This window comes from Grammomys surdaster, unplaced genomic scaffold (genome assembly GCF_004785775.1).
Source record: "Grammomys surdaster isolate TR1022 unplaced genomic scaffold, NIH_TR_1.0 139, whole genome shotgun sequence".
Taxonomy (NCBI): domain Eukaryota; kingdom Metazoa; phylum Chordata; class Mammalia; order Rodentia; family Muridae; genus Grammomys; species Grammomys surdaster.
In genome coordinates this window covers 12,822,873-12,831,214 of record NW_021604597.1, presented here as the reverse complement: position 1 = coordinate 12,831,214, position 8,342 = coordinate 12,822,873, and the positions used below count along the sequence as shown (strand labels likewise).

Below are 8,342 nucleotides of genomic sequence, written 5' to 3'. Positions count from 1 at the left end.
TGCCTGTGTACTGAATGGTGAGCTATGTCTCAATGCAGTTTGTAGATTCCTGTGTATTGAATGTTGGTTTCAAATTTTTCTAATCCTCATTCTAAAAGAGATGGTGCTTTATTATATTATCAACTTACTTTTATTTGCTACCTACAAAATACTTTGTTGGATGCAGCAATATCTAAGACATAGGGGCAAAGGCTGCATGATATTCAGCAAATGCATTTGTAGTTTTTGAAAGCACTGCTAGATTCCATTTCTTGGTCTTTCTTGGCATTAAATAAAGACCTCTAGCTTTCTGCAGCCAAGAGAAAATAGATGGGATGGATACTACTGCCAGGGCTAGCCCAAAACTTCTGGAATACATTTGTTTAAAGGTTCTTTCTTTGTCTTTCTTGAAAATCTAGAGAAAGATTCTGAAGCTCTTGAGCTTATTAGGGCCCTTAGATGGATCAAACTCAGATTCCTGAGTAGTTATGAGCAACACAGCAGTCATCAGCTGTCCACAATGGATCACATATGGTAAATCAGAGAGCAATATGGCAGCCATGAGCTGTCTGCAATGAATCATGTGTTGTGCTGAATCATGGAGATAGTAGTTTTTAAGGGAATTTTCTCAACATCAGCATTGCTTACATGTTGAACAAGATGACCATTTAAGGGGTTATCCTATCTATCCTGAGAATTCTAGAAGCATCCCTGGCCATTCTCCACATGCCAGTAGCACCCTTTGTTCCATTCCCATCTGAAAAATATCCAGATGTTCTAGATATCTTTTGGTGGAAGTCCTACTGGCTGCTAAGGAAGTATTATTATTTTAGTCTTGAAAATTCTACATAGAGTTCCCTGTTCTATCTTACACAATAAATAAGCTTTTGAAAGTTAAATATCTGAAAGTTGAGGAAAACATCTATATAAAGAGCTTTGTTCTACAAAGAAACTAAAAAGATTAAAGATTTAACTTATCACCACATAGTAATGAGTTTTGAAGATGTTACTATAGACATTTTTATGTGTTTATAAACTTTGTATTTTCTCTTCAATGTTGAATCCAAGCTTTTGACTTCATCAGAAGGCATACAACATGACTTTGCTGTCTGGAACAGCTTAAAATGTCCATGCTTTTGGTATCAGGTCATGTTATCACAGTTTTCCATTTTATACACACTTTTTAGAAAGAGAAAATAATAAAATAATTTGCATAATTAAAAATACTTTTACAATGAGATGGTGATAGGAATTACTTTATTATTAATCATTTATTGTTTGCAATATACAAAACTCAGAATTTTCTTTGACACTCCTGAATCTTAGCCCTCTTTCCTTGTGCATACTCTCTTTCATGTCCTACCTACTCCCAGCTTCCTGTCTTATCTCTGGACAAAGTAGCAAGGTATTTGAACTTTTATTTGGCTTCAACCTTAGCATTCACCAGAACTCCTGTGGCTGACCTTTCATGCTGGACTAAGGGTCTTTGTACTGCTCTGTGACCTAGGTGAACACTTGCCAGGAGACACCCTCCACTGGCAGCTGCCTGTTGGGAAACATTGCAGATATGCATGCTTGGAGATTCAGTGATAAGGGGGAAAGAGACACACCCTTAGTTGAGAGCATATTGATAGTTGATGACTATTAGTGGAAAATAAGTATTATTTTTTCCTTTTTACATGTATGTCATGTGTGTCTATGCATGTTTGTGTATAAGAAATTCTTGAAGAATATATAAAACATGTATTTTAAGTAAAGGTAAGGGAGGAGAAAAGAGTCCTTGCTCTCTGAGGGATTTTCTGTCTGCTGGTAGAGGCAGAAGCTGTTAAACTATTAGAAGGCTGTGAAAGGAAGAAGACAGCAGAACAAGGATCAGTGCAAAGCAAGTACAGTGCAGCTGGAGCATATCAAGACAAGGGCATTCTAACAAAGATGCATGCTTACCAGAACATTCTGATCCAAGCAGACATGCATGTCTGATAGAAGACCCTCTTGTAAAATCTACCTACTGGCACATTCTCTCAATAATACCTGTGACTGGGGCAAGAGACCAGATTGCAATTAAAATTCATTTTATTGAACCTGTAAGAATGTTTAGTTTTGAAGATTAGGTAGATTCAACAGTTCAGTTCTTGATTAAATCAGCTTTTGATAATAGACCATTTGTTCTACTAATCAAAATTCAAATACTTGAGATCAGCCTACCTTTTTTTAGAATTCAAAATGTGCTATAAATCTTGGGAATGACCTTTATACTAACCTCCTTTACCTTAGTTTTTTTTCTAAAGCATTTAAACTAAATTAGGACACCCCATTTGATAGGATGTTGTACAAATTAAACGAGCTACTGTTTGCCATGCCTATGACAATTTTTGACACCATTAATACTCTTGATACTTATGATGTCTTATTAATATATACTTAGACATTTATGGAATTTATTCTTTTAAGCTGTTTATTATGGTTTTGATGATTTTATACTTAGCATATATCATTTTAGATTTCTTATACTTTTTATCATGATGTCACTCAATTTTAATAAATCCGTCAATCTTCTGGTCTGTCATTATCATGTAATTATATTTCTGCCATTATTACAGGGTTGCTAATGATGCAGATCATTCAAAATTCATTCTTTACTTCAAAAGAGGAACTCCTTTTTAAAAGATTTATCTCAAAGGGTTTGGGTATAGCTGGGTAATGGTGTTGCATGCCTTTAATCCCAGGACTTGGGAGGCAGAAGCAGGTAGATCTATGTGGATTTGAGGCTAGCCTGATATACAGTGATAGTTCTAGGGCATCTAAGGACACACACACACACACACACACACACACACCATATCTTGAAAAACTAAAACTAACCAACTAACCAACAAACAAATAAATAAAATAAGATAAAAGAGAAGAAAAGGTGTGTGTGTGTGTGTATGTCCCTGAAGGAAGTTAGGAAAATGAATCAAATCTCCTGGAGCTGGAGTTACAGGTGGTATTTTAATTCGAGTTCTTGCAATTAGACATGTGTCCTTTGAGAGATCAGCAATCTCTTGACTTCTCAGAGATTTTTTTTCAGCCCCTAGAAAATCTTTTGATGAGCTATATTTATCCAAATATATATTCTGTAATTACAGACTTCAGGAGTTCACTTATGCCTTTCTATGCCATCCAATACACTTCCCAAATTTTAGAATAAGAATAAATGCACTATGCGCAAAACACTAAAAATCCTTCAAATTCTTTTGCTGTTTACATACTTTTCTCATATTTTCCTTGACAATCATTAGTTTTCAAGACAATAAAAAGTTCAGCATCTTATTTCTCAGCCTAAAGATTTAGGAGGCATGCATGATGTGTAGACACCATAAAGTGATCATCTTTAATCTTTGTTGTCTTTGTGTTCAGTACCCATATAACTAACAATCAACATCTTTGGAAGGATGTGGACAACATACACATTGCCTTTCTTTCTAGATATAAAAACAACCACATTTTTAGAAAACATTTTTTAAATGAAGGATTTATAGGTTTTTTTTTTAAGAATTATGGTTATTTAGCCAAGAAAAAGTATTTACATAGGAAGAATTAAAACATAAGGGATTATTATACAGAAAATAGGAACAAACTATCCTCCATCTCCAGTGAGTTTTAAAAAGGGGTTAAACACAATAAGACGTAACTATGTCTTTCTTAATGTAATTGGTTTGCGAATGCAAGGCATTTTGTAAGAGGAACCACCAAAGCAAAATGATAATTCTTCAAGCACAATCTTTGCATCTGAAATTTATAAATACTTGTATTTTTATGAAGTAGGAAACAACATTCCTCATTATGAATCTCAAATATCCAAAATCAATGCCGGTATATGGAAATATGTTTTATACATGTTTTCTGTGCATGATATAGTCAGCTGTTGGTGTTCAATGTTTTCAACCAACTCTAGGTTGAAAATACAAAAAAAAATCAGTCTGTACTACAAAAACATAGACTTTTTTCTGGCTAATACTCAAGCAATACAGCATAATAACTATGCACGTTATACTGGTTTAATTACAAGTAATCTAGAGACCTTAAAGTATGCAAGGTGTTGGATGAGGAATGTATGTAAATACTGTCATTTATATAAGCAGTTTGAATATCTGTTGCTATGAGGGTTTGTAGAACCAATTCCTCATAGCTTTGGAGGAATGACTATGTATAATATGCAATCTCTTTTCTCTTAGAGTTCTAATGATGCTGCCTGGGGAGGTAGAAAGAATGGAAGTGTTGGAATCACACAAACCTGGGCAGATACCATAATTTTTTTATTTCAATTCTGATACACTATTTGTTTAATTTTTCTAAGACTTTAAGTTCTCTTATAAATGAGGATATTCAAAGAGAGAGTTGTCCAGTATGGTTGTACAGTGACTACAGTGTTGGCGCCTAGTAGTTAGCATGTACATATGAATATAAAATGTGCTACATGGATAAAATTGCATACATTAAATATTAAATAGAATTGTGAAAGCTGCTCCAACATGGAAAACAAAACTTCACAAACGGGTCCATATAATTCACTGCAAAGCTAGTTAAATGGAGATAAATACAATTGCATAAGTAATTAATGAGACTGAGGAAGTAATCATTATATGGAAGGGATGAAAAATGGCTTTTGCCCAACATAATATTGAGGTGAAAACCACCTTCATAACAGAAGAGACATTTACTGTATTCAGAGAATACTGACTATAAAAGTCAGATAAAAGAATTACTATTTTCTTAAGAAAAAATATAAATATAAACAGAAGAAAATAAATTTATTTATTTATTTGTTTACTTACTTAGTATAGAATAGAATTTATTCAGGGCATAGGGAGGGGAGTTTAGAGGGTAGTAGAGGCAGATAAAGTCAGAGAGAGAGAGAGAGAGAGAGAGAGAGAGAGAGAGAGAGAGAGAGAGAGAGAGAGAGAGAAGTAGAGGCCAGCCATGAGCATGTGGAGAGAGGGGAAAGGGGTTGGGGAAGGGGAGAGGGGAAGGGAAGAACCCAAGAGGGCAAGAAAGCAAGAGAGCAAGAGAGCAAATAAATGTAAAATTATTGTTTGTAGATAGTAACTTTGTACTAAAACCCAAGATAATAAACTGAAAGTCTCCTAGTGATCATAGGAAAAATTTAAGAATATATGTTATATATAAGTAGCATATATAATATGCACAAATATACACATATACATCATATAACATTTGATATAAAACCAAAGAAAATATAATGGGGAACAACATTTTTCTATTGTTTTTACCATGGTGAACTGAGCCTTACAACAATGCATCCACCACTAAATTCAAGAAGAAAGCTAAATAAGTTAGAATATGCAACATAATTCTGAAAACATGAGAATGCAAATAAATGAAGCATATAAATTAAAAAACATTCCACCAGCATGGGAATTGACAGATAATTAAAAGTCAACAAATCACATGGATCAATTACTTTTGTGTTGTTAGGATTTTGTGTTATGAAAATACATGTATTTTTCAAAAAATTACTGATGCATCATTTAAATATATATGTTTTATTGTATATAAAGTTTATCCTGAAGAAAATTAATACAATTTCTTTTGGGCTCTTGTCCTGTGGTGTCTAATTTATACTGAAGTATACAAAGAGAAATATTATAATAGCTGCAATTTATTTAAGATAGACTGATGATAGCTAATAGGTTGCATAGATGAAAATTACATGATTATGTAAATTATCTTTCCATCTGCTTGAAATTTCCATGATAAAATATTAGATAAAACCACAAAAATACAAAGAGACACTTTATACCTAATAAAGATGAAATGGAAATTTTTTAAGTTATTACTTCTTTAGGTATAGGAAGAAAGACATTTTCCCCTTATGGTAAGTCCAGGCACTGCAATGCTAGAGTTGAGCATGTAGGATTTGGTTGGCTCTGAAGTGAAAATCTCAGATCATGGAATGCTTCCCAGCGACCTCATGAGAAGGTTCTGGGAACATGGGCATTCTTCCTGTGAGAGCTAATATTCTTCTAGAGAGAGTGGTGTTCACTAGCAAGGGGAGGGTGGAAGATAGGTTCTTTGGACTGTGTGCATATTCAAGGGACAAGGAGGAAATACACCAAAGCCTCCACTATATGACTGAAGGAGGAGTCTATTCTCTAAGCATAGTTTATATTCCCTTCTTGGGGTTTTCTGCCAAGGCACTCATGTAAGTAACCATGTTGGGAGTTCAAATGGTTTATGTAGGAGCTCGGAGGAGGTCCACAGGTGATATCATTTAACTTTGTGTCTTTGCTAGTTTTCTGCTAATCAATCCAATGTTTGGATTTCCCAAAAACTGCAGGGAACGAGTATGGGGATATAGTGTTCTTTTAATGTTATCTTTCAAAGGTTTGGGAGTCCACAGTGCTCACATGGGTTTCCTGTAGTAGTAGTTTTGCTGTCATGTGGAGAGAATGAACCAGAATTATTTAACTTCTCAGAAGTACTTAAACACTGACAGGTGAACTTGGGGATCCTTTTTATTTGGTGTATATACTTTGTTGGCAAAATGGAAAGACTGTAAATTCAAATGTGTGAGAACTCTAGTTTTGAGAGCTCTCATGGAGAGAAAGCAAGACAGTAAAGAAAATAATTTAGCTCTCCATCCCTGCTATTGAACCATGGAGACATGGCCCAGTAGACAAAGACCTTAGTGTGAGGCTTGCAGGGGTGGTGGCCATGGAGGATGTGCTGAACAAGCTCATGTCTGTGGAGGATCTGAAGAATTTTGAAAGGAAAATTTCAGTGGCTGGGTCTGTGTCCTAGAGGATGCAGTTTGAATATGCCTAGCTCCTGGTGTGAAGCAAATACAATGATGACATCCTTAGAGGCATGGTGCTGCTGGAGGAACTGTTGTCTAAAGGAAGCATAGAGGAACAGCAGGGTTATGTCTTCTACCTGGCAGCAGGCAACTGTGGGACCATGAAAGGATAGCTTGGTTTCTGGTGGAGCACTGGCTAGAGATGGCCGGAGACCTACCCTGCAAAGGATGGCATACATTTCGAGACACTCCCAGACTCCAGGCTCCTGACACATAGCCGAAGACCTCCATTGATCCATGCCTTTCAGTCACATAGGGCAATGCCCCTTCAGCCCCTCTCAAAGAGAGGTTTGTATCACCTAGCACAGGTAGAGGGTGTGACTACAGGTCTCAGAGCCTCAAAAGATCTCCATATTAATAAGATACCTAAAGGTCAGAGGGTGTAGCCAATTAAGCATTCCTTCCCAGACACTCCTCCTTATAAACAATATTTAACCAAAGGCCTGAGGTACAGCTTCATCCACTTTCCGCCATGACAATAAACCTTTTAAAACTGTGGACTTCCTCGTGTCTTTGGAGCCCCTTTGTGGGGAATCGTGTAGAAGGCCTTTGACTACTGAGCTGCTGCTTAATCTCCCGTGGAGGACCTCTCTACATTCCTGCCAACTCAAGCAAGCTAGCTGACCCAGCCAAGCAAGTGCCATAACCAAGAGTCTTCTACCTGCAGGGCGCTGCCGAAGCTTCTCTCCCTCTCATCCCTCTCGGCTACGGCCAGGCCAGCCCATATGCCAACTCTGTCTCAGTTCTTCCGCAGCTCCCAGCGGCATCTGGGAGCCCAAGGACAGAGACCACTGGTCTCCTGGTCAGTCACTTTGGCACAGAGACCCCCACTCAGGAGCTCTGCCACTGCAGAACTCCAGGCACAGATCTCTCCACACCTGGGCAGAGCCCTGTGGCTTCACAGTCAAGGGTCTACCCAGAGCCATGTGGAGTGAACTCAGTCAAATTTCCTCACTTTTGCCTCCCTGAGCCATGACAGACACACAGGAACCACAACACATCCCAACAGGACCCATGCCCACGTGGGAGCTACAGCCCCACAGACAACTACAGAGTTCAAGGAATATGAAAAGGCTCTAAAGTATGTGCAAAGACTGTTGTAGACTGAGCCCCAGAACAACCAGATGAAGGAGCTGGACATCTCATTGATAAGGCCATGAGGAAAGATGGACTGGTAGGCATGGCCATCATGGTGGCATGGCCCTGGGTGTAGTGGGCATGGCTGGATTCAATGGATGTCCAAATCCTGAAGGCAGCCTCACCTGCTATGTGCCCTTGGGGCATCTGGAATCCTGAGGGACACTGGAAGATGGTCCTGTCCATCCTCACCACTGCTTTCTCTTCTCTTCCACAACTTTTGTCATCCACCTCTACAGTCACCATGAACGTCAACCTCCAGTCCCCTGGCACCTGTTGTTTAAGCCTAAGTCATGCTTTTCAGTGAGTGTAAGCAAAATTGTGTTATGGCTTGGGACAAAACAAAACAAAACGAAAAACAATAATA

The 8,342-nt window shown here is 37.6% G+C and overlaps 1 pseudogene; it reads left to right on the top strand.

Moving 5' to 3' along the window:
• The first annotated feature begins 6,696 nt into the window (after positions 1-6,696).
• On the top strand, positions 6,697-8,134 carry LOC114618009 (annotated as a pseudogene).
• The last annotated feature ends 208 nt before the right edge of the window (positions 8,135-8,342 follow it).